This window comes from Tyto alba, unplaced genomic scaffold, assembly GCF_018691265.1.
Source record: "Tyto alba isolate M040663 unplaced genomic scaffold, T.alba_DEE_v4.0 Super-Scaffold_1, whole genome shotgun sequence".
Classification (NCBI taxonomy): Eukaryota; Metazoa; Chordata; class Aves; order Strigiformes; family Tytonidae; genus Tyto; species Tyto alba.
In genome coordinates, this window is record NW_024881261.1 from 17,867,516 (window position 1) to 17,895,076 (window position 27,561).

The 27,561-nt window shown below is 39.4% G+C and overlaps 2 protein-coding genes across 2 annotated transcripts in view; one reads left to right on the top strand and one right to left on the bottom strand.

Annotated features, from left to right (window-relative positions):
• The window catches only part of BLNK (B cell linker), a 105,446-nt gene that overhangs the window by 35,370 nt on the left and 42,515 nt on the right, over window positions 1-27,561 (top strand).
• Window positions 25,886-27,561, bottom strand: part of ZNF518A (zinc finger protein 518A) — a 59,387-nt gene continuing 57,711 nt past the window's right edge. The window contains exon 5 of the transcript XR_004407394.2: window positions 25,886-27,190. The gene's annotated coding sequence lies outside the window, so the exon portion shown is untranslated. The remainder of the gene's footprint in view (window positions 27,191-27,561) is intronic.

Below are 27,561 nucleotides of genomic sequence, written 5' to 3' on the forward strand. Positions count from 1 at the left end.
GGATAGATAAACAGAAAAATAGTAGTTGTCAGACAAGATGAGACCAAAATCCTGTGTTTCTCCTGGAAGTGGCCAGTACTTCAGGTCTCTGCCCATTATGAAAGTTTCTTCATGGGGCTTCATTAGACAGAAGCTTGGTCCCCTGATGTGCCACCATCAAAAGCTCTTTGCCTTTCCCATTCTAATTCTCACGAGTGCAACACTTGGTGTTCTTCTTTTCCATAAGAAAGATTTTGCATCTAGAAGGCTATAAATGCTCTCACACAGTTATTTTACATTCTGCTAGGAAATCTCATCACAGATGTACCAGGAGCAATCTGCAGCTGTGCATGGGTATACTTCCCTGACTTCTCTACCAAATACCTTCACTAACTCAATGGAAGACTTTTTCCCTCTAGTCAGTACTATACCTGCTCTCTAAGGAAGGAAAAGATAACAGGGGCAAAAAAGATAAAATGTTTTATCTGGCAACAGTTTATCATAGTAATTCTGTTTTGATTCTCTAAAATATTTTTTTTTTGCACTACAGTTTTCATTAAGGCTCTTACAATCTATTAATTCAGTTAGCATTGGCTCTGACAGCCTAATGACAGCCTGATGTAAACTAGTTCACATCAACACTTAAAGTCACAGGTCTACCTAGATTGCTTCTGAACAGCTATTGAATATAGTAGTGAAATTATTAAGGTGCAATCTCTAATAGTGTATCCGTGAAATGCAATAATGAAAGATTCCTTCCCCACTTCCTAAAACAATAACAGAAGGGAAGTGCTACTTTTAAATACAGGACAGCAGAGTACTGAGGCACTAGTCCAATGCTCTCTGGAGCTGGCTGCCAGGGCTGTGCAACAAACTGCTCTCATCAGTTTATGTTTTCAACAGTCCTGACATCACATTGAAATCCTGAGCTTTGCTTGAAGCCCTTCCTCCTGCAGAAGCACCATTGTATTTTTTACTCCACACAGCAGACTTGGTTGATATACTCTTACCCTGAAAACCTGGGGTCACCCAAAACACTGAATGAGTTCGTTCTCAAGAACAGAAGTACAACAGCACTTTCTGGATACTTCCCATCAGAGAAGTCTCAAACATCCCACTGACCACAGTCATGGGTTCATTCACTCATTGTTAAAATTTATGCCAGAAAGAACACTATATAAAACATCACAGTACATTCAGGAGCACTCTTTAAGAGAGCAGAGATATCAACCTCATACCACAGTTATTTCAGAATAATGGAATTTAAGTGCTTTCCAAATGCTGTTTTGCTACCTTTAGTTAAAATTTTAATCAGCGGTGCAAATAAGATTGGTAGTTATAACTGTATTCAGCAAAACTAACATATAAACTATAAGTCAGTTATAAGCATCCATAATTTGGAAGCACATCTTGAGAAAGAAATGTAATTACAGCTCAGCTAGTGTAGATAGTCTAAGACTTACAGTATCAGATGTTTATGCAGAGATTGCTTCACAATGCTTTCAGCTTACTCAAGTTTCACTTTCCAAGGGACCATGAAATTAAAAGGCCTTCTTTATAGCTAATGTGATTAGAAATTCATTCCAGATCAAACTCAGACTTTTGCTATCAACTCATGAGCTCTAGGAACTGTTTTCTAAAATCAGGACTGGAATCTTTCATCACAAAATCAGTACTCTCTATCATATATACAAATTCAAAAGCTTGTTCTGGCTGTGTCAGATTCCTACGTAAATGAGAAATCTTCACCTGCAAATCAGGTATGAGATGTCAAGTCTTGAGTTTATCATTTGTATATAGCAATGTAGTTATGGAAGATCCTGGATAATAAGTGAGCTGTGATAAGCAACACATAATTACAAGATTTGTTTAATTAGGGTGTGGGCAGCATTTGATGTCCTTTTCTTGAAATAAACATCTACCAATTTTCACTGCTGTAAAAAAATTTACAGTTTATTTTACCAGGAATTTATAGTATATGCTGAAAAATTCACTATTTGTAAATCAAGTAAGTGTTCTGTAATTAAGATTAATTTCTAGATTAGTTTCTAACATCTTTTTTTTCATCTGTTCTTAATTTTTAATAACTCTAGTCTGAAATTTTTCATCCTTGCCTACCAGCCAAAGGAGATGATTTTTTCTGAGACATATAAATAAATTCTTGATTGTAAGAGATGTTATATATCGGGAAAGTATCTTCATAATCCTGAGACGTTTCAATTGAAACATCTATGCTTGCATAACTCAATCTGCAAGAACTAGAAACATTACACATTAACTCCCTTTTCACTCCCGATCCCCTCCCCCCCCATTCACATTTTTTCTTTTATTTCTTTATTAAGGAAGGTAAATAACCTAATGTGGAAAATTCACTTTTCAGATTTTTCACAACTATCAACATTTAAATCCATGGACAAGTTCTCCATACACCAGGTGCAAAGGCCCAGATTCCCTCTTAGCCCCCTTGTAAATGGGTCAGGAGAGAGTTTCTAAGGCAAAATCTTTTGGAGTTATGGTGTCCAATAAATCTAAACCTGGATTTCATAAATGTGGATTTGAGACCTTGATTTGCCTAAGTAAAGTCAGTTAAATTATTTTAGCATTCCCTGCTTCCTTTCCCACCTGCAGTGTGGAAATAATATTTCCCTGTTTCACACGGGTACTATAATGGAAAAGCATCAGGAATTGTGATGTCTTTATTTAAAATAGTAGGGAAAACTGTACAAACTGCACTGCAGGTGAAAGCCATAACTTGCTTCCCAAGGTCCCATTCACAAGCTGTGATTGACACAGGGCCGCAGGAGTTACATGCATTGGGGACATCTGGATATTGTGGAGATTACTGGACAAGCAGTGACCAATACTGCCATCACTGCAGCTGCCAGACAGACCTTTGTGCAATCAGGGGCCACCCCAGGCTTGCAGGCAACAAAGGAGTATGGTGGTTCAAAGGGCAAACAGGCTTCTGCTGGCAAAATTAATTCTAGTCTACTCATGACAGAGATTTACACCCATCTTTTCTCAACAATTTAGTCAGACACTTCAGTGCATCTTAACTCATTGTCCATGATTCTAGTGAGAATCATTGTCTCAAACACTTGCATGCATAATGGATTTTCTTCTGTTACTTTTTTACTTCTCATTAAAATGACAGGAAAATTGAAGGCATGAACATTAAGACAATAGTTAAGAATAAAAGAGAAGTCAAGAAATAAATCAGTTGGCTCCTAACAGACTACAATGACATTCAAATTTCATGTGTAGAGAATTTTCTAATCCTGTTTGGAGGGAGGGATTACATGAGCATTATTATTAACTTTATTCTTAGCTATTAAAGGTAGGGTGTGCTACATGATACTTTCAGTTTCACTTTGAAAAATTTTGATTTCTTGTTCCTATATTTTTATTTCAGTGGTTTACTTTGCCCAGCCAAAGACAAATCCTAATAAAATCAGTGAGATTTCTATGAGAATTAGACCATTTCCTTAAGAAACAATAAAGACAAAGAGCTTTTACTGTCTCTCTAAGCAAGAGGCAGCAGTACAAAAATCTTGTGACAATGTGAACTTGGACTTTCTCCACTCCAGGGAAAGCTCCAGGCTGAAAAAGCAAAGGTGGTAGATGACTTCTATCCCACTATTTGGTGAGCAGGAAAGGTTTTCCCCTCTCCTTGGGAGATAATATAATGGCGTTTTAATTACTCTGTATCCTTTAAATACCAGTGCTGACTCAGGTTGAATGTTTTATGTCTAAACATGTAGATTTAGTTCCTTGCTTTCCTTAGTTTTTGATGTAGCTTAAATGCCACTTTTAAAATCTCCACTTATCCCCAAAACTGGAAAGAGTCAGGACTGCAAATTCAGAAGATACCTCTTCATACAGTGACCTTCCAATAAAAATGATATCTAAAACAGACCAAAAGAAGTTTCCAGTATGTAACCATTCTAGTATCACAGAAACATACTACAGGACACTGCTTTGGTAGCTATGTACACTTCAAAGAAAAAAAAAAATTCTTGAACTTAACTTTCAATCACATTTTTATATACTATTTACTAATTTTTAGCATAGAAAGACTATGACAAAAATCTACTCAGGCACCAAATATTTACAGAGGCAGCCACTGTCTGATGACTAGAAATAATTCTGGATATTCTCCTGTTCACAGGAGGATCTAGGAAATACTTGCTCAGCAAAGCACCACCATCTTGCCTTCTTTTACAGAAGCAGAGTATATTACACTCCTGCAGCAGAAAGGGGGCAACAGACACTTGCATTACAGCAGTTGCTCTTCCATCCTGCCATGAGCAATGGAGACTTTTGCAATGACAGCAGTTACTTGAGAAGGAGGAAAGACCCTTTCACAGCTCAGGAGCATACTATTTTCCAAGTTCTAGGAAGCTCACTTCTGCTCTTGTAACTAGACTGTACACCATGCTATCGTGGATCTCAAGTTAGGCAAAACCGGTATTATGAAATAATTTTTGAAGTGTTTTGCCAAAACTTAACAATGAAAGGATGGAAAGATCACAGTGTTAAAAGCCTTGTGGCACCACTATAGACCAAAGGGATTTGAACATGAGGCCACAGTTTAATCATAGCACCTTCCATATCTCAGCTCCCTGTCAAAAGAACTGCCTTGTCAGGCGAACAGAGACAGACATATTCCAATACTATGAATCTATAACTGGGCACTTTTCTTGGTACTAAGGAAATCCAATCCGATCTTCTCACCAAGCTTTGCCATAAATTTGAGATTTGCCAAAAATTTATGATACTCTATCTTGGCAAAATATTCTGTCCACTACATAAGTCCAATAACATTTGATAATTCTCCACAGACAAACAGTGAATTTGTATTTTATACATCAGTTTATATTGAAAATAATGCATAAAGAAAATTGTACAAGGGAGAAACCATTTCTGTATATCACATATATGACCACAACCACACAGAAGATATTTTCAAACAACCTTTCTAAATTGGACATGGAGATGCAAGGTGGAATTACATTAATGGTGTTCCAGGTGGGATAAAAACCAAACCCAATATAGAAGCCATTCAAGCTAGCAATATGTTCAGCTGAAAAGCAATGTACACCATCTTATGTTCAGTCCTGTGGAGTATGGCTTTTAGATCATGAGCAACTTGTCTCCTATCAGCCCACCATCTGCTTATAGTTCACAATTAAGACAAACTCAGAGATTCAGTACTTAGCAATAGCCTTACCTGTCTTGCAGCATCCCTTAAAATTTTAAATTAAGGATATTTTAAGCAAACACAATGTCTAAAAAGCCCCTACTTCAGCACTCTTTCTCACTAAACAATTTCTTCAACTGCAGTTGTATAAAGATACTAACTACAGTTGACAGGAAATAACCATGATTACAAACCTTTCTTTGCTACCAAAAATAAAGGTGTAGCTAGAAACTACATTTGACAGAGCTTACAGAGACAAAACAGACACCTGTATACAAGAATCACTGGAAGTCACTAGAGATTGTAAATTAAACAACATTCAATATTTGGGAAAGATGATCCAAATAGCAGCAATACAGTTCTCTCAAAAGTTGAAAATAAACAATAATGCACAAAATATACAAGTTCATATTTTCAGATCAAGTCCTGATATCCAGATATTTGCTGTGGTCTTACTACTTTCCAAATAGCAATGGTGGCAGTTCAGATGTTACAATGCTACAGTACTGCAGCTGTTGTTAAAGTGGAAACGAATTTATCAATGTTTTAGTTGATAGAATACCAGGTTGGAAGGGACCTCAAGCATCATCTGGTCCAACCTTTCTTGGCAAAAGCACAATCTGGACAAGATGGCCCAGCACCCTGTCCAGCTGAATCTTAAAAGTGTCCAGCACTGGGGAATCCACCACTTCATTGGGGAGACTATTCCAGGGGCTGATTGTTCTCATTGTGAAAAATTTTATTCTTGTGTCTAATCAGAATCTCCCCAGGAGAAACTGGTATCCATTACCTCTCATCTTTTCCATGTGACTCCTTGTAAAAAGGGAGTCTCCATCTTCTTTGTAACCAGCCTTTAAATACTGGAACACGGTGATAAGGTCTCCTCTAAACTTTCTCTTCTCAAGGCTGAACAAACCTTTGTGGTTCTTGTGGTCTGATGGACTATATTCCTGCCCCAGGGCTAACTAGAAAGAATATACAACAAAAGGCTTTCTTTATTCACATACTACTGTTAGACTGAAAGTTGGAGGGTTTTTTTCCATTTTAATGAAAATTGCATCCAGAAATTCCAATGAAATAAAATAATTTTGTGCTTTTTCCCATACTATCTTACTGAAAATAATCCCATTCTCAAACAGTTGAAATACTAGTTGATATTACCTGAAGGTCACCAAAGAACTGATAGGATATGAAGGTGTCAGGGGAAATCCTAATTTTTCTTCCCAACACCTTTGATGCCTGCATTGGAAACCAGTTTCAAGTCATCTGAGTATCTTCCATGGCATTTTTTATCCTCCCTATCACAGGTAGGAAAACACAGAGAGAAGTGCAGAAGTTGCACTCTTACCTGGTTTATGTCTGTGTGTATAATATATAAACCAGTACAAGCCTAGAACTGTCTCCAGAGCCTCCTCTATTTTAGCCCCATGATTTTCAATTACTCTCTGTTCTGGAGCCTGTTCAGGACAACTTCTAAATTAGAAAATCTTAGAATTAGTTAACCTTGTCCAATGTCTTTTCATGATTTCATGATACCCTACCACACTCAGCCATCTATGGAATGCCATTTGGGGGGGGGGGGGGGGGGGGGGGGGGGGGCATGTGTGGAGGTGGAGGAAGGTGGAGGTTGTGACGGAACAGATTTAACAGTATAATTATAGAAGTGTTTCTTTAATATTGGAAATATTATGCTCATTTTTAGGGACGCTAAGCAAGATAAATCACAGACTCTTTCTGATAAAAGTGTGACAGCTAGTGCTAAATGATACTAGATGTCTATTAACCCTCTTTCAAGAGCATGAGTGGACCAGCCTCTGAGAAAAAGCATATGCTGGTCTAGCTGTAGGGAAATCTAGGTCTGTAACATTCAGCTTAATCTTGCTAGGTTTAGTGAAAGTAGAAACATTTATCTTTATTAATACTCTAGACCAGCCTAAGTAGCAACAGAATATCAGCTCCACAGCAACTCAAGTTAGGTACCAAAAATCAAAGAAACAAGTCACCTTTTTAAGACACAGATCCAAATGACCTGCTTATGTTTGCACACAAAGCCAGAAGCAGAACCACAAATGGAAATTGTTGCCCAAATCACAAACTGGTTCTTCACCATCATCATATACCTGGACAGGATCTTTTTCCTCCATCCTGTCAGCTGAAGTGCTTTCCTTTTCTCTATTGCATGGCTGTACTCAGACCACAGAGAAAAGGTTATTGTAGTTTCGATTCACTGGTCTTTCTTCCCTTTCAGAAAATCATATTTGCTGGTCAGAAAGTGCTGCACCTGGGACTCAGAACTCAGAAAATAACTTCTGGCTCATTCAAGCAATGAAGTGTGAAGGACTATTAATTTATAATCTCATTTCAGTAGAATTCCACATGTGCCCCAGCTCAAGTACACACTGGGCAGAAAACAGAGCAGATGTCTTGGCTCATTTTGTTCCAAGTCTCCAAACTGGAGTCCTCTCAGTTTTTGAAAGAAATACAATATTTAATTTACAGTGTCTTATCAACTCATATTTATGTTCTCTGCAGGAGAGATATTCTTCTTGCTTTAGACTAGCCTCTGTGAAAACAAGTGAAATCATAACCTCTTTTTGCTTTTGTACAAGCAAGAAGAGCTTAATTCATTAGTTCATATAGATTTGTGCTGTGTTATCAGGTGGTTTATGCAGTTTTTCTAAGATAATGAAGGAAAGTATCAAACCTTTTCATTCAGACTTTCTTGAATTCAAAAATTAGAAGAGAACAGGTAAATGGTTGAGATAAGATACCAAGCTATGAAAATGGTAGTGCTTAAAAATGAGGTCAACTAGACAAGCAGAGTAGAGAAGTTACAAGATGAGCTGCAAGAAGTTAAAGGACTGTGGAAGGAGGGCCTGCTGCAGCTGCAAGCCAGACAGTTAGTGCTGTAGCAACCAGTCACTTGAAACAGCTTCAGGAGAGGCTGTTCAGTGCAGCTGGCTTGCCAAAAGATGAAGTAGAGTTGGCAGGAATGCCACAGCAGCCCTTTGTACAACAGAATTCAAGACCTGAAACCCAACAGCCTGCACAGCCACAGGTGGCAACCCAAAGAATTAATAAATTTGCCAAAAATATATACTTCAAAGATTTTCCCCAAACAAATGCAGAAATTGCAGTCAGCATGCAAATAAATACCTCTTTATTAGCACCTTCCTCATCAACTCCCTTTCCAAGAGCAACACCAGGGTGAGGAACATAGAGCTACCTTAGTAACACCACAGACACTGGAATGATAGTGCTTGTGCATATCTATGTGACAGATGGTATTAACACTCACCAACACATGTTTCAGAGCATCAGAAAACCTCTCTGGATAGATCATCTGTAACCACCTAAATACAGGCAGTATCATAATGCGCATATTTATGAAATTCAGAGTCACAGGCAACCTGCATGCTAGCTTTCTCTAATTTTCAATGCTTCAGAGCATCTGTACACTTGCAGTGGGTGCAGCATAGGGACTGAGAAACTAGCACCAAGCACAGGAGGTGCTCAGCTGCCAGATTCGGGAAAGCTGCACTACTGGATGATGAAATGCCTTGTCTCAAGGTGCAGTTCCGCTACATATTGTACCAGAGGACGCTCCACTGTCACCAGCTCTGGCATCCTGCTCAACTGCACAGTGTAAACACACTTTGACTTTACAATCTGGATGTTTGTTTACAATTTGTAGAAGTAAAATTCAGATATGCTCTGAATTCTTGAGAAGTGTTTTCAGGCCAGACTATGGCTAATCCCTTTTCACACTAACAGCAGTATATGCAGCTTCCCTGTAGCATGTTACAGTTTAGGACTACTCAGATCACCCCTCGCAGGTTATTTTATCAACCTTCTAGAGTAGAGAGGGAGGAAAGGACATTGTCCAGAGTAGGGAAGCAGTGCAGTCTCCCTGCCAAAGCTGTCTTGGTCTCAGCTGAGACTGCTGTTAAAAATTATAATGGAACAGTATTGCCTGATCTGTTTTAAAAAATATTTTATTTTATTCTTCTACAAGCCATGCCTGATTTTTCAAAGTCTGACAATATCCCTCTGTTCCTAATGGTCAAGATTTCTAAGGGGAAAAATAGAGATTTTATGTATTTTACAGGACTTATACTAGCCTTCCTGTTTTCCGTTCTTCTCCACTCACTGCCATTGCACATTTTAGGTACTCTCCAATGATATCCTTGACAGAGCACTAAGTCTCAGTTTCTTCTTCACAATTCTGGCACTTCAGTTTCCCCAGACACCTGCTACCACAGCTCTGTCATTTCTCCTATTTAGTTCCTCACTGCTGAGTTTCATGGCTTATTATTTTACAAAGCTCTCAGAATACAGACAATAACCTAAAAATATCTTACCATTTCAGTTAATTTGCCTTACCATAAATTTCATAAAGCTAATCAGATCTTTCTAAATCCTGGATCTGGCTGATATAATTTTACTTTTAACAGTATGTATTTTCCTTATCTCATTCCTCTGGTTCAAGCAATAATATCCTGAAGAAATACATGGGAATATAACACGTACCCATGCTGTTGCTTTAATGAATAGATATTACAGTTCAAGATTACAGAAGTAAAAGGATTATTTGTATTGCTTGAAATGTCAGCATGAACTACCAGCCATATTCCTTTTATATTACTGATACAAATAATGTTTAAGAAATTATTCATAACTAGATGGGTTTTGTCCACGTATAGCCCAAAGATAGATAAATTTAAATATACTTTGAAAAAAATTCCAAAGTCAAATATTTCCTGACATTACTTTGTCTTTTTAAAGAAACAGAATTATGATTCACATGTACGGTTTTACAGGTATTCTCTTCTAGCTAATCCCTTTCCAGGGTTTTATTGAAAATTATAGATAAAACAAAAATTTCAACAATTTCAGCTTTTAAACAAAAGCAGTACTAAACATGTATGATATGCCTCCATCACACTGGTACTTCATTGGTTTTTAGCTTAAAAAAAAAAAAAATAGCAGCTCTGAGAAAACACTGAGAAATAACAAATACAGCTAATTTCAGATCACAGACCAGAGCCCTTACAGATAATGTCTTCCCAGCAACACTTGTCTACCACCATCAAGGTGAATATAGTATCATATCCTCTGTTAACCACAATGAGTAATTGGACTAATTTCTTCAGGATTAAAGATGGAAATGGTCTAGAACCAGACTAAGTCAAAACCAGCATGCCAGCATATATCTTTACCTGTCTATTAAGTTGCAGAGTCCACAGGATGGAACACCAGTTTCTGGGAAAGCCTCACTTTCTGTACAGATTTGAAGTGTTGTTCATTCACAACCAATGCACCAAGAACACTTTAATACGCAACCCCATGGCATAGCTCCAGCAGACACCTGGGCAGTCTTAGAATTTATTCTATGCCAAGCTCAAAATTTTGCTCCTTTATTACAACATTTCTTTCTAATCCTTGAGTATTGGCTTACTTAAAGTAAAGCAATCCTGGGTCAGATCAAAGGTCTAATGTGACATTTGTGACATTAGGTGCCTAAGAAAGATGAAAATGAGCAAATATGTATGAACAGTACATCGTCACTTGCTGAGCTGGTATAACACCCCAACGGACCATGATGAAACAAATAAATTTACACTGTGAACTTTGATTCAGGAAAGTGGTGGTATCAGTTCCACCAGGGATAAGAATAATAATAGAAATCTGTAATTTCTTCAAAAGCTCATGATACTTTGAGGAGTCTTTTTCATAAAAGAGGAAATTGTCCTGTGAACAGAATGATGAAAGTTAACCGACCTCAAGGAAGCCTTAAGCTTGAGAGAAATCACAACCCTGAAGGAACAGATACCTTGAAAAACAACAATTTCTCCCTGGAAGACTCTGTTGTATCACTATTGTCATCCTATTTGCCAACTAATATGAACATTTTATAGCAAAAGATATACAAATAATATATGCTTTGTCAACAGTTTCAAATTACAAATAGTACGTAGCAATAGAGTCCTCACTCATTAACATATTCCTGATTCAAGATCATTGTGGCAATAACAAACAGGACAATTTCAAATGTATAACATAACCCCAGGCAGACCTCTAAAACACAAAGAAGGTTTAAGTACCCAAGTCTATGCTGCACGTCAGTAAAATCCACTAGTGTCCAGAAATTAAAAATCTTGTAAGACTATCATCTATATATATTCTTTCTAAACTACCAGTCAGAAACCTTCTTTAATCCCAAAATATTTTAGACTGCAATTTCCTCAGTGCAGTGACCTTCTTCTTGTTCTATTAGAACAACATATAATGGAAATGGATAAATGTTGATGAATAAGACTAGATGCTACTGCAATGCAATGAATATTCAAATTTACATATAAACGTTTCTTTACATGTAAGCTTCTATCAAATTTTCTTTCTTCTTCTCCCCAAGTTCCTGTTATATTTTAAGTCTGAAGGGATGACAAAAAAGTAGAAACTTATTCTGAAACCCAGTGTTTGATACTAAATGTAGAATTTTTTTCTCCCAATATACTTTGAGAGTAGAAAGATGCAGGCTCTTATGACCACAGACTTATGAAATAACTCTTTTAAATGCTGTACTACAGCGATAAATGCTTCAAAATAGGATATATAAAAAATAATAACCCACTCTGATATAGTGCGGCACTCCTATTCATCTGCTACAGTTTTGTAGTCTTAATGCAATTGAAGTTACCAACTGTGTAAACATATTCTTTGCAACAATTCAGAAAATTTGCAGTCTTAGACAACAGAAAAAAATTCATGGCTTTAGTTACAAGTCTGAGCAATTTTTATCTACAGAAGAAAGTATTCCATGAAACTTTATCTCATTTCACAATCATATAGAACCTTTGGTCATAAAATGCTATCCTGTTATTATTTCAAATAGTAGTGTGCTACTTTTTAAATTAATAAGATAATAATTTCTTTCTATAGAAAGTCCCCCATCATCTTGATCACTTCACTAACTTTTTTTGAAGGCAGTACTTCGAAACCACTATGCTTTTTGGATTAGAAGAATGCTTGGAACTTTTTATATTCAGTGACATTTCCGATCCCAGAACATAGCATTAGGCAGTTCTAGTTATCCAAGAAACAGAAGAGAAGAGTCTTAAGAAGATGGAAACACATGGAAACAAAAGAGAATACAAACAAAAGTATTTTTTGTCAGTAATCAGACAGCAATTATTATGGTCAGTGAAGAAGTGCAGATTACCAAATTGTGGCAGAGAAAAGATGCACCGACCATTTTCCTTGGCTGTACGTATTACAGGTCAGTGTAGGAAAGAAGTGGTTTAAAAACTATTGTTTTTTTAGCATGTTCCAGGTACCGAAAGCATCATTATATGTGTAAACAGTACCAGTGCTATACAAAAAAAAACAATTTTAAGGCATCCCCTTCATTTTGAAATTTTAAAACTTTGTGCAACCTTTTGTCTGTGTAAATAAACACAGCAATTTTGTCAGCAGGGACACAAACATATTTAGACCATTCACTGCCTACATCTGAATTCTGGCTGATGCTCAGTCGGCACACACAGAATGGAAGGACACAAAACGCTTCTCCTCCCCCATCCTCAGCACTGCAGCAGCAGTGCTCTTCAGAGACACTGTAGCTGTCGGTTGGCTTCAACACAGGTCACTACCTCCAAGGCAATCTGACCTCAAACACTTTCAGTTTAACATTAAATAGTTAGTCTGTCTGAAGGATCAAGTTTTGTGTTTCTGTATGCATGTGGAACAGATGACAGTAAAACTGAAAAGCAGAAGTGCAGCTTTTTACACAGTGGGTTTGTCCCCAGGGAAATAAAACACATTTTCTCTGCAGGTGCTATTGTGAGTTAGCTCAGAAGCCCCTTCATGAGAAAATCCTAATAAATTTACTGTTTTCACATCTTTGCCTACCCCACAGTACATGCCTACATATACGGCCTGTTTCCTCCAGTGAGCCTAAAGACAAAGCCAAATCCCATTCAAATAAATTTATTATTACTATATTACTACTATTACTTTACGAACAACTCTGAATATGCCATTTAATATCCAAAGTGACAACTGATTAAAGCTTTAAGATATCTAGGGCTGTTGCTAGGAGTCTTCAAAAATTAACACTGTGGGATTGAGCCATTTGACTCACAGTGAGGATGCTAAAACTTCTGAAAACCAGTATTATTTAAAAATACTTGAGAGAGAAAAATACCTTCGTCTCATCTGCAAGACACAACTAAATGCCCACAGGTAACTTCTGCACAAGTATTGTTTTCTAATTTAAAACAGCTTATAAGCATCCTGGAAATGGAAAAAAAATACATTCCAATAGACTAGTTAATGAGAGTCTGAGGGCAATGCTTGGAAAAAACAGAGATGTATTATTTTAAATATGAAGCAGCAGTGTCTCACCTGTTTATAGCAATCAGTAAGAAGTAAATACTGAGGATGTCATGAGAAATCATGTTCCATAAACTCACGGTTTCCAAATACCAGCTATGAGACACTGAACTGTAAGTTAAGTAGGCAGTGTATCAACCAAAATAGAAATCAAGGGGGAAAAATCTATGTCTAAATTGGCATAGTTTTAAACAGTAGAGTTTGAGTGCTCTTTTGGCTTAATACCAAGTCCCACAAATTTGCATTCAGACACATATAATCATGCACAAAACCCTCCCAGGCAGCATGTGACAGCCTACTGCTAACCTCTGTTTCCCCTCCACTCTTCATCCCCACAGCATATTGCTGTCACGTCTTCCTACAGATATTCTGAAAGCAGAAGAGAACAAATATATACAAAATACTTTAAAATAGCAGGCCTTTAGGAAAGATTCAAGCCTGAAACACGGCTACAAATTCCATGTCAGATTCATGTGGCATGAATTTGGGCTGTGTTCCAATCCAGATGTAGGTGGTATCAATTTGGGCTATTTTCACTAATTTTCCACAGCCTTGAAAAACAGAACTGCAGCAATCATTTACTGACTTTCATATGAACACAGACTGATCAAGTCAAATTCTTTCTACTGACCAGCTATATTTACATTCACATTACATGGTAGGAGTTCTCACCTTTAGTGCTATCCCAGTAGTAGGACGAAGTCAAAGCTCAAGCAGTAGACTCCAATTTTAAATAGAACCTTTATGTATGAATAAATACTCTCTTTGAAGCAATTATCACAGTCTGGGAGAGATTTAAGGCAGCATGTAGATATAGGCAGGGAAAAGTACCTCTGAGCTAGGTGAAATATTATGACCTCAAGAAAGTAAAATCAGACAGATATTTTGAAGTGAATTTTCAATCATTTTACTTATTACTCATGAGATCTTAAACTGCTGCTCTTTTGTCAGGACTTCCTGAAGGAAAAGCCAAGCAAAAGCTCGCAGAGCTGTCTTTTAAAGAGTAAAATGTGTAATATCTTGTGGTTCCTCACATTCCCCAGAAGTGGGGAAGTCAAAATGAAAAAATACACTAGCTACTTGGTAAGACAGGTCATACATGAAATCCACTTGAGTAATTCCTTCCTATAATGAAAAGAACAGTTGTATCCTTGACTCATGAGTACTTCTAAGAAAAAATCTTATCTGTTAATGTTGGAAACAAAATGTTGCTAATTGAAAAGGGGTTAAGAAATGGGTTTTCTAGCATGACTGAGAGAAAAAGTAAGTCTTACATGGTCATGTTATGAATAAAATTAAAACCTGGTTATCAAACCAACTGCTTACTTCAGGTTTCTCAGCTGGTTTATATACATTGAAGGCACTAGACTGTATCTATGAGCATTAATGCAATCTGTAAAAAATAGCTTCCTCTTGAAATAGTCATGCATAGTTCATTGAGATCCTTTGATGCAGCACTGTCTCCTCAAAGCATTAAAAATAAACATTAAAAAGATTTACTGTAAATTGATGTTTTAAACTAATCTATTTGTCATTCTTTTTAGTTACCTTCTCATTGCTAAATTTTTATGCTACATGATCCAGTTTACAATTCTCTGCTTTTTATTTTATCTGTGTGAAATCCTAGCAGTTCAGAAATGGCAACTGAGAGCCAAGGTTGTGCCTATACACTGGCCTGAACTTTTCACACTTTCCTACAGCTCAGTTGTCCATATCTCCTGTATGCCACAGCTCCTGCCCAGGACACATTTCTAGGGTTTCTTGTCATACTGAGGAGGCTATGGGCAGATGCTCTTGCATCACTGAGCCTCGCCCCACGATGCAATCAGGATGTGGCTTCAGCTGCCAACCCAGATCAGGAACTCAAACAGGCCCCCCTAGACTCCCTAAACTAAACATAGTCATAATCTGTAATCCACATTAAGACAAGGGCATGAATGGTCTCCATGAAAAGGTGTTAGCATCAAAGCTTATGAATTTAAAAGGAATATATGTACAGCTGGTATTTTGTATAATATTTAACATTGTAATATGAATATCAGTGATATTAGTAGTTTCAGCAGGAATCCCTGATAAACCCAAAATCATCATACAAACCACGTACTGGAAAGTATTAAACTAGAGAGCATTAATTTCAGTGGAAATCAGGAAAGGCGGACATCAAAGGAGTCAGAGAGAAACCTTCAGCCAAGAAAAACCATCAGTCTTGTCACTGATAGCAGTCAGACTCTGGTTATTACCTAGTGGTTTCTCTACAATTACTGGCTCTGTATGAAAATGCTTGTTCTGATCTAGGAACACCACCTACCAAGGACTAAAAGTCTTCACACAAGTCTTCTGGTCCCTTGTTTCTGTGCTGCAGGAGTTTTCTATCTAGTCAGAGAATCAAAGTCAAACTATAAATGATCTTAACAATAGGGTATAGAAAACTGGATCCCTGAGTAAACAGGAAATATCCAGAAATTCACAGCAAATTTTGACCAAATGAAGGTAGGATACTCACAGTGTCAGACAGGGTTTGTTCCACCAAGTCTGGTTTTGACCATGCCTCAACCTCACAGCTCTGAAATAGAAACCAGAACACGCTGCCGGGGTGAGGCAGTGTGTACAAGGAATGAGCCAGATGGACATAAAGAGCAGAAAATAGCAGAGGGGGTAAAAAATAATTTCAGTTTCTGAATATACAAGATAAAGAAGTCTCTTTTAAAAATCTTTTTATTCATGAGCACAAATGGAGAATTACACAGTCATATTGGGAGAGGATTAGACAGACAAATCCAGACTAAGCCACAACACTTGCAGGGAAGAGGAAATTATGTTGCAACAGTCAGTGGCATTTAGAAAACCTGTCCAAGCATTTTGGTCTTTTCCAAAATTTCAATGGCATTTTGAGCATCAAAAATAAAAATAAAAGATCCTGCGTATTCTGTGAACCATCCTGCTAAGGGACTTTACTAGCAAATCCTGCATTACCTGTGTTAAGTAATGGTGCCAGAAATTTATTCTGTTTCTTTTGTAGCCATATACAGGAAAATAAAGTTAGTGGTTATCTATGTAATCACAAAAATGGCAGAGTCTGTGTGAATGCAGGTTCTTAAAACATTAGATAAGAAAACACCTTTTAGGTAAAGGCCTTGAATGATGATGTTCCAGAAGACCAGTACTGGGGGGACACCTCTGCAGAAAGCCTTATCCAATACATTCTCATGGGACACCATTATGCCCCACACCTCTGGGACCTGTCCCCTCAGCTGGGTGGTGCAGGCTGGTCCAGGCTGCCAGGCCACGTCTCAGTGGGTAGCAGCACTTGCCAGACCATGACCGTGCATCCAACGCTGTCCCCCTTGGCCCCAGATGTGCCAGGGAGCGCAGAGGTGGCACAGGCATCCTTCGAAACAAATCCCTCTCTGCCAAGAAAGGGGCTCATGGCCGGGAAGGAAGGTTTTGTGTTAACCATCACTATGGTCAAGATGCCACCCACATGGTAAAACAAATCCCAGTTCCTCTTTGGCATTCTCCAAATGAGCATATTAGGTCAAAGAGGCACAGTTGCTGGGGCTGCAACTACAAAAATAGCATGACATTATGTTCACTGTGTGGCTTAAACCTGCCACCGCCTCCAGGCCCTCACAGGGCTCCTGAAGAGGAAGGCAGGGTGTTTCCTGGAGTGGGGGTTACTAAAGCCCTGCCCCCCCTCTCCAGCCTGGGCCCCCAGAGACGCCATTTTGGGGTGATGAATTAACCAGAGGGGTAGAGGAACTGCTGCCACTCACCTTCCCCATCCCTGATGCAGGTCTGCAGAGCCCTTCTTGCCAGCTAGAAACTATGGTCTGCTTTGCTCCATATGGACTATACAAAAGCCCTTTTGACCATAGACAGGATAAGTCCCAATACGGGCCAGAAGTTTGGACTCTGAAACCACCTGCTGCAAAAAGAAGAGGCCTAGGGCTGTTTGGTGGGACTTGGGCATGTTGCTTTTTATTTAAGGTTTTTCTCTAGTGGTTGTCCTATCTCATTACACCCAACCAAACTTTCTCAACACCAGGGTAGATGGCCAGATAGGCTGATTTGGAAGCAGACCAGAAAGAGCTAAGCGGGCTGTAGTCATTTTCCAGTGAGGCTACACTGTTTAGATCCAGATGGTTTTGATGCACATACACATTTAAAATGGGGAAGAGGAGGAATTTCACAGTAACTAGAAAGGCTTTGTTTCACGTTTGGGAGAGTGGCTTCCTTGTCTTAATTTCAGGACTTTGCCTGCACTTGACTCTCTATTGTTTTCCCAGGAACAGCATATTCCAAGGTGCCCATGAGAAACCACTGTCTCAGATGTCTTGGGTTTAAGCTAACAGTGGGATACTGGGTCCTGTATGTGTTTTTTTAGGGAGGAAGAGGCTATCTTACTCTTCTCCCGTGTTCAGCATGAGCAAAGAGAGCTGGTGTAGGCCACATCCCCTGGTACTAGTGATGCCTGCTAATTCTGGGCCAGGACTCTTTTCTGCCCAAGAAAAAATCCTGGTGCCAGTATGTCTTGGTAGGAGTGAATATAAAGGTAAGTAAGATATGCCCTGTGTAAGCATTCAGAGGGCCAGGACTGTGAGGACAAGCATTTAGCTCCTCTCCTTGTACTGCTTTCCAGACAAGTAAAAACAAGCCCTGATGGAGTATTAGGAAAGGGTTTTGTTCTTTTTTGGCTACAAACTTCTTGTAGATAGTAAAGTGAAGCAGGGCTTTGTATTTGGCCACATGCGTACATGGAAGAAGCAAGTAGGCTGAGGCATGACCAGTGGACAGGCCCCATGGCAGATGACACAAAATCTCATTAACAAGTCTTGTGCAATGGAGACTTTCTTAGGAGTAACTCCTTGGCAGCAGTACCAGTCTAAGCAGTCACACACCCTATTCATCCCACCCTGTGCTGCACCCTCACAAATATCTGTGCACCGAATCAAACCAATGAACCGATGTAGTTAAAACCTCCTTTTCTGTGACTTTTTGCTAGATAGTTTGTAGTGGTCTCCTTTCTCAATCCGTTTCACTGCACAGCTACACAGACACGTGGGCCAGCAGATCACAGGGATGAGAGAACCTGCATGAGCCGTGCTGTCACCAAGCCCTGAGCACAGGGGACTCGGGGACTGCCCTGAGCACAAGGCATCAGCAGCGGGCCCTTCCCAGGAGCAGCAAGGTGACAGCGCTGCGAGGACAGGTGTGAAAACCCTCCGCACCGGGCACTGCAGAGCATTAAAACTAAACCTGTAAACTGTTGAGTCAGGAAGAAACAAAGCAAAACCAGCACAGCAGTGCAAAAGACAGGCTGCCACCAAGGATCTCAAAGGGAAACAGTCTGGGATTTCTGCAACAGTCAGGCAAGAGACAGTGTTGTGTAAGAGAAATCACTGCATGAGCCTACTGAGAAAATCCCATGTTCTGATACACATTTAGATATAGCGGGAAGATTATATAAGCAAAAAGTAAAGTAACACTGCAATTTATTAACACACTTCATATTGCCAGAGTGTTAATTTTAACTAATTCAAAATTAATTTAATTTTCAAAACAACTTTTAGAGAATAAAATTGCAAAGGTGTCCAGTTCATAACCAGCTACAACACAGGGTGGAATTTCAAAGTTTTGTGTAGTAAATAACATTCAACATTACTATGTTATTCCTTAAAACCCACAAACTTTATAAGATACCCCAAAAAGTGCAATTTGTTCACTATGGGCCCTCCCTAGAGAAGTACTGTATGCAAACATCGAGTGATTTTCATGTTGAAAGCTTAGAGATCAGAAACATCAGCCATACCAAGATCAGAGCAATACGCTTATCAAAGACACAAATCTCATGGCAGGCTGTTTCCCCCGAGTCATCTGAACTAACCAGGAAAATCTGTTTTGCTGCTACATTTTCACATAAAAAAACTGTAGTCAGTACAATCTAGGGAGAAGACACATCCATGTGAAAATCTAGCCTAAATGGCAATGAGAATCTCCCAAGAAATAACTTCAGGTGTCCTCAAAACATATTAACATGATGCAGATGTACATTTAAAAAAAAAAAAAAAAAAAGAATTAGTAGATTTCCTGTCTAGATCAACCTTAGCTTATAAACTAAGCTGAAGACAGGCCAAAGATACAAGAGAGCAGTAAGATTCATTCTCCAAAGGTGTGGAATTCAAATCGATCAGCACTTCAGAATAAAGACTGAACATAATTATCTGCTTACATTGCCCTTCAGAAGCAAGCAGCTGCCTATAAAGTTCATCTTTAAAGAGGAAAAAATGGTTGAGCCCAAAACTAAACAAAAAGTCCCAAGCTCAAAGATATCAGAGCCATAAAACAGAGATCAGCTGCCTACATCTTTGGTGGGAATGGCCTCGCCGTGTCGCTGGGAGGATCAGGGCTTGCTCCTGTCTTAGTTTAAGAAACAGTGAGGAAACTTTTTTTTTTTTTTTTTTTTTTCCCCTTACAGTTATATTCAGAAGGATGGGGATAGCAGGATTTTTTTTTCTGGCTTTGCTGGAGAACGTTTGGGACGGGAAAAGTTCCCACGGCAGCACGTTGCTACCTGGCACATCTTCACCGGGGAGCGCAGGAGTGGGGAGCACAGGAGTGGGGAGCGCAGGCGTGGGGAGCGCAGGCGTGGGGAGCGCAGGCGTGGGGAGCCCCGCGCCCTCACCGCTCCCCGCCGCCTGCAAAGCCAGCGCGGGCCGGCCCGACAGCTGCGGGCGGGCTGCCCGGCCCCGGCCCCGCCACAGCTCGGCGGCGCTTACCGAAACCTAACCCGCTGCAGAGCCAGGACACCCCAACTGCTGGCTCACCTTTCTCCAAAACCAAACCAGTACTTCCCTCAACACTCCGACTGCTCTGCAGGGAGGAGCGGATTAGCGAGGCCTCACGTTCCCCTTTCCCAAGGCTCCACCTCCGCTCCCGGTGCCGCGGCCACCTGTGCGCGGGGCGGGGCGGGGCGGGGCGGGGCGGGGCCGGGCGCCCCGAGCACCGGGTCGCCCCTCTGCGAGCGCCCGCGGGCAGGGCGGAGGGAAGTTGTCACAGCTCGGCACGGCAGCGATTTAACCCGGCGCAGGCATTACTGGCAGAAGAGTTGTTGCCGAGCTCCGAGTCTCGGCGCTGGGAAGGAGCCGGGCCTGGCGGGAGGAAGCGGCCGCCGGGGCAGGGGCAGGTGCCGGTGCCGGGCCGGGGGCAGTGCGGCGCGGCGCGTCCCGGCGGAGCGTCCCGGCGGAGCATGGACAGGCTGAACAGGCTGACCGTGCCGGCCGGGGAGAAGTTCAGGTAGGGCCTCGGGCCACTCCCGGTCTCCTCCGCGAGTGGGGCGCGGGGGCTTCTGCGGGCGCGGAGCTGCGCGGGGAGGAGGGACGGGGAAGGGGGAGCCGCGTCCCGCGCGGGAGCGGGGGGATCGGGACTCTGTGGGGCACAAGGAAGTTGGCAGTTTTAGGGTAAAAGGGAGTTACTGCTGGTCGCCAGGGCGGCGCAGGGAAGTGCGGAAGGTAAATACAGGTCTGGAGCGACTGATCAGACACGCTTCGAAGCAAAAAGTGTGTCTGCTTCGTCTGCAGTGAAATAAGGAATACTGGCCAAGTGTGTGTTTTCAGAGTTGTAGGAAGAGTAGCCTTTGCCTCACTAAGATGTATGAGCCCTATGCAAATTAGAAAAATTTAATTAATTGCTTAATGGTTTAATCAGGGTGTCCTCTGAAGATGGCTTTTGCATTTAAGTTATTTAGTATTTCCTAATCTTTTAAATAACTGGTGGAATAGAGGGAACTGGAAGATGGGAAATGTTTCTGAGTGAAGGAGAACAAAGTTAAATACAGGGTTTGAGAGGAAAAAAGCAGAAGCTGACCATTACTGAAGTATTTTTAGTGTGACTTGATTGCTGTGGTGGTGGAGTTGGCACCTCAAGGCTCTTTCATCATGACCTTTTTTTTTTTCTGAATAGTTAAAAGAAGACCTGTTTCAGATTCAAGTAGCGCAGAAACTTTCTTCCCCTGGAAAATAAGAATGAAATACTGAAAAATATTTTTTTTCCCTAAAGTAACTTACACTTAAGCACTCAATAATAATTTATAAACCATTCTTAAGTCTCTCTCCCTCTCCCTGAAGCTTTCATGCAAATCAGAATACTCCCTTATAAACCTAATTGTGATGGAATCGGCATTTCTTAATATCTACTCTTTCCATACTGTTGAAATACTGGTAGGGGTATGAGTGTGTACTTGAAGAGCTGCAGTGACCCTTACATTCCTCAGCCAGGCATGCCTAATACCAGCCCAGCAGACTGTGTCCTACAGCCCAAGCGATAACTCTGTGGAAGGCTCAATGGGCAGGGGAAGAAGACAGTGAATTTCCTCATTGTCTGCAATTTATCACCTTAAATAGTCTAAAATAATCTAAATGTTGTTAGAGCTCAATGTTGATCTGAACTAGCTATTTCAAGATAATAAGCTGAGAGATAACAATGGAAATCTCGATGCCATCAAGACAGTTATTGGTATGTAAAGAAATAAAATGCATGTTCTTTGCCATGATAAAATTGTAATTGGGATACATCTTCTGCACCTTTGCAAATGATTAAAGCAGGATTACTTTCAAGTATACAGCAGGGGTCTATGTGTGAGTGTTATAATGGTCCACAACTTGTTTGTGAACTGATTCAAAAGCCCTAAACCAAAAAGGCAGCCATCACACCCCGGCCACATCTTTACGCTGGCTGACACTCTTCACCTTGTCTGAAGTTTTAATATTGTAAAATAAGGAAGAGGCAGAGGTAGATCTGCTTTTATGTATTATCTTGAAGTATTAAGAGCTACTTTTTCTATTCTCCACATGACCAATTTGCCTCAGTTGTGCAAGGAAAATAGGAGCATGCATTTCTGAAACGTGTGACTGTTTTCACTACACGCAGTGGAATGCATTCATGCTTCAATTTGAGCATGTTGCAATACCTCCTTGGACAGAAACTTGGATATCTGGGTGTGTGGTATTTCTACAGTATCAGGATTTTAAAAACTTAAGGCAGAACTTTTCATAAGTATAAATTTAGGAGAGATGTGCAAATATAGGAAGAGATCAGCATAACATGGCGGCAGCCTTTTCTTCCTTCTCTGAAACAACTGAATACCCCCTTGCACAATGTGACTTGTTGACAGTACAGTTAACTTCCTAATATAGCCTCCTATCTTCATGAAGACACATAGATGGTTCAGAGTTTAATCAATGTTACAGGAATGAAACGGTAACATTAGAAACCTACCTTCCTCCATATGCTAGGATGCAATGCCAAGAAATATTCTTACCAAACAGTTACAACTGGTGTAGTTGTAGGTCATATTTTTCTAAAGACAACTTTCTTAAAATTTCTGCTTTGTAGCAGCAAAAAATTGAAGTAGCACAGCTGTTGAGTCAGTGTTTGAGGGTAGAGCTTTTGATTTTTTTTTTTTTTTTTAAAAGAGTAGTCCTGAAAAAGTAGATATTATGTGGTTTTTCTAAGTTCATCTATTCTCCGTGATTATATTTGAGCCTACCAGACCTAGCTTTTTGATGCATTAGCAAGTCTTACATCAGATCTGAATTCTTAACATATTCAATTTGTTTGTTTATTGCAACAATAAGAACTATAAGTGTTCTTATGTGCCTCTAACTACCATGTTGTGGTATGGACATTGTTTGCAGTTATGTCACTCAACTTTAGTATCAGTTGGATAGGAATGCTGGAACTTCATGGAAGTCCAGTATCATTATATGGTGTTTGTTATAAGGTATGCACAGTACTATACAAGTATTCCCTCAGAGTACATTATGTGTTCTAATTTCTTCCATATAGTAAGGAAAAATGTATTCCAAGGATTGGTTATTTACCATTAGATAAATTATGTGGTGCATACAAATAACAGGGCACTTCGAATGGTTTTCTGAAGTGTGGAATGAATACACGAGCGATAACCATGCTGCCATGCAGGTTCTAGTGTGCCTTGATTTCAGCCTGAGCTTCAGGAAAAAAAAATTATTCTGCAAATGTATGCATAAATAGATGCACTGGTAATCAGGGATGGTAGGCAGAAAGATAACGGAAAGCTAGCAACTCAAAAGATACAGCATTAAACTTGCAGACTCTTTTGTGGTTCAACTTCCTTAGCCTATGATTTCTGGTCTTTAAATAATTTCTAGCTGCTGTATGTGACTCTCATAGCATCTCTTCAGACTTGCTGCATTTTCTTATTCTGACCACAAAACTTAATAGTGACCCTCTGCTTATAGCTGTCTTTAGCTGTGCATCACAAAGTCCTTTTCAAAGGCATCATTATCATCACCACTGCAGTGATGGGCAAACCATGGCACAAACCAGAAGTGTACCACATGCTTTCACTTGCCTAAGGTCATGCAGCCAACAACTTCTAGATTGCAAACAGACTTTTCCAAGAGCAGTTACATGTCTGTTTCAGATGATGTCATTAATTCATAGCAGTTCTTCCCCACCCCCACCACCCCCCAAAAAAAAAAACTTAAAAATCACTATCTCCAACCATAACTCCCAAATGGGGGGCGGGGGGAAGGCAACTGAATTCTTTTCCTCAGGTTGGACAAGTGTCTCGGTTTGTAACGTTTTGTTTTAACATCCTTTGCTAAACAGGAGGGTTGAAGTTCTAATTCTATTAAAATCAAGAGGAGTTTCCTTAAGGCCTGAATGTCTTAGTTGTCTTTCAAATTTGAAGGTATTTATGGTCTTTACTAATTTTCTGCTGATAGAGATAGTTTGACTGTAACTACTAGGTCTTTTCGTTACCAGAGAACTTTCTACTACTGTTCCTTCTTGAAAGTGTATAAGCAGAAAATTAATTAATTTGGGAGTGAAACAATATTTAGCTGTAAACTGATATCTTCTATATAGAGGATATTTTATCATAGGGAGCATTTACTTTTTGAGAAGATGAATGGGGATATCTGAACGTCAGTTTGCACTGCAAGAAAATATTTTATTACAGTAATTGTGCTAATTTCTGTTAATAGCTAATTGTAGCAGACTTAGCAACTTAATCTTTTTTTTTTTTCAGGTCAAATTTTAACATAGTTTATTTCATCAATGCACTTGAACAAGACTAAAGAACAAAAATAAACTCAAGCAGGAAAGAAACTGGGGTTTCAAAGGAAGCTAGAGAGTGCTCCCCGTGGCAGAACTGGGCACAAAAGTCCACATCCAACTTTAATGTGTTTTCCCCTTTTTAGTTATACAGACTTAGGAAGAAACACTATACAAATGTCCAGTTACTTGTACATTGATCTGTGGTCTAAAGGCCCAAATCAGATCTGTTCCACACGAGATTTTTTCCAAACCAACCCCTCTAGTTGCTCATCGCGATCTCCTATTCACATGTCATGGGCCCCTCGCTTCTGCTCTTCTACCTGCTCTGTTCTCTTTTTTTTTCTAGCAAAAGTCTAATCTGCCTCCATGCCCAGGCCCTAAGGACATAATAGCTGTGAAGGTCTTCAGGGACACCACCCACTGTCACCTCTAGCAGCCTTCTGTCTCAGCTTCCAATTTCTCCTGACAACCTTCCACTGCACAGTAACACGTTATCATGACAGCAGCTTTTGTGACTCACCCACATTTTAGCCCAACAAAATGTAGGCAGAATGTAAGGTCACATGAAATCACAGTGCCTGGGGTATGCAGTCTTCACAGTTGAATTTCACAGGTGTAGGGAAAAGGAAGTCACCAGCTATGTTTGCTGTGCTGCTGAGTACAAACAAAAGTTCTTTCTGTAGGATTGTTAGGTCCAGTTTGCCATACAAACTATGGGATTGTTATTAAATAATAAAGCTGTATAATTTCTATTTCCTCTAGCTTTCTGTCAGTTTAAACAGTTCATGAATCTCTCTCACTGCTGGACTTTGGAATGAAATCAGATACGAAATGAAAACTTCCCCAAATACTGCTGTAAAAACCCCTTTTTTCACCTCCCATGTGACTTCTTCTCCAGTCAAATTCTCCTGTTGCTTCTCCCTCTGACCTTGCTTCAGCACAGCATAGCCTGTCCCCCGTCTATATATTTGTCCTATTTTCTTTCTTTCTCTCTGCACAAGCATTTCATTCTAACAATCCCATTAACGTTTCGTTTTTGTTTGGTTTTGTTTTTTTGTTTTTTTTTTTTCTTTTTTTTTGGTTTGTTGTTTTTTTTTTTTTTTCTCTTATTTATCACCCTTCTTTCCAGCTATGTCATCCTGTCTGGACCAATCTCTAAGATTCCCCACCCCACCCCCCCAAAAAAAAACAAAACAAAAAAGCCCTATTTTTTTAAAAAAAACATAAATTACCACATAGTAAATTATTCTCATACAGAATTTCCTGCCTATGATGCTGTTTATAGAAAAGTGTGCTTAAGTGTGACTGTGATCTACCTATGTTTTAAATGAAAATATGGCAATGTGGACAAAATAATGCGGTATAATATTGAAACTATGATGAAAAGCCCTGGTTTAATCTCTGTATGTAGGCAGCAGTGTAAGAGTGTAGTCTGTTCACAGGATCAGCCATGCTTATATAGTACCTCTAATTTCATTCTACTTGTGCTGGCAAAATTGTTCAGTTACTGGCATAGCTTATTCCACAACTGCCTCATATGCACATTCTTCCAAATAACATTAGGTCTTCTAGTGACACTGTAGTTTTGCCAAAATAACTGTCCACAGCTGGATCGTTTGCTAACTACAGTAATCATGAATTACATCACCTTAGGCCTGCGACTGTCAGTTAGTCAGCAAAAGCTAGTAATGTAGATTGGATCCAAAGACTTTGCTTTTTTAAAGGCAAATAATAAATGATCAATAGCCAATCAAATAACCCAATAAATTAATTTTCTTGGCCATGGAAAAAGTAAAACATTCTAGCAAACTTGGCATAACCATTTTTCACCATTAGTTTAAAACTATATCCCACAGAGCTATGCAGAGTGCTAGATATTAAATCTTAGTATGATGTTGAAGGTATCCAGTGATATATTGATCCCTGAACAAAACAGGTTTGTGTTTTACAGACTCATTCAAAACCTACATACTGCACACTACATCATAATGTGATAGATGCTTTTCTTTTGGAAGGCAAATATGACAATCATAAAATGTTGCAAAAAAGTTATGGCTGACAAAAGCCATAACAGTGTTGGAAAACAACATTAGGTTATCAAGAGCGGGGGGGGGGGAAAGGGTTCCCACATTATTAGAAATTGCTGTAAATACCTCTTTATGAAAATAAGTATTGTTTTTAGGGGCTTCTTTCTCACTTTGGAATATGTTTCTGCTATTTGATTATCCGTCTGATAGTCTTTGGAAGCAAAGCTCATGTAAGTCAACAGCTGAAAAAGTTAATCAAGAGTAATGGAATCAAGTTTTAGTTCTGCTTTTGGTGAATTTAGTTTTAGAAAACCATTTAATCTGATCAAAAATCCTGACTAAGTATCTTCAGGGTTGTAACAGGCCAGACAATATATGACTGAAACACTTTTAAATACCCTAAGAATTCCATTGGTTTTGCTTTCTGTTTAAAGGATGAGTGAAATCTGAAATTTCAACGCTGCAGGCAGTTCCAGCATTGTGACCAAACCTAGAGGGAAAAAGAAGATTTCAATTATCTGCAGAACAGAAACTGAAAAAAATGATGACTTGTAGAGTTCAGATCATTTTATTTAACATTCACAATGTTACGTTAACTGAAATTTTTGACACTGAAAAAAATTGAATGTTTCCTTTTACTTTGTTGGACGAGCATAGTTCAGGTTCAAACTGCGCTTCTCCACTGTAACACATTACTGTATGCATGCTGCAATGAGGGAAATCTGTGACCCGCTCTATTTGATGTATTTAATGGAAATGCCTCAACACTACTTATTCCATAGATGGAGTTTGACTGGAGAAATCAGTTAAGAGTAATTTTTAGTCATCTTCAGATGGCTAAATGATCTTTTTCAGATGATT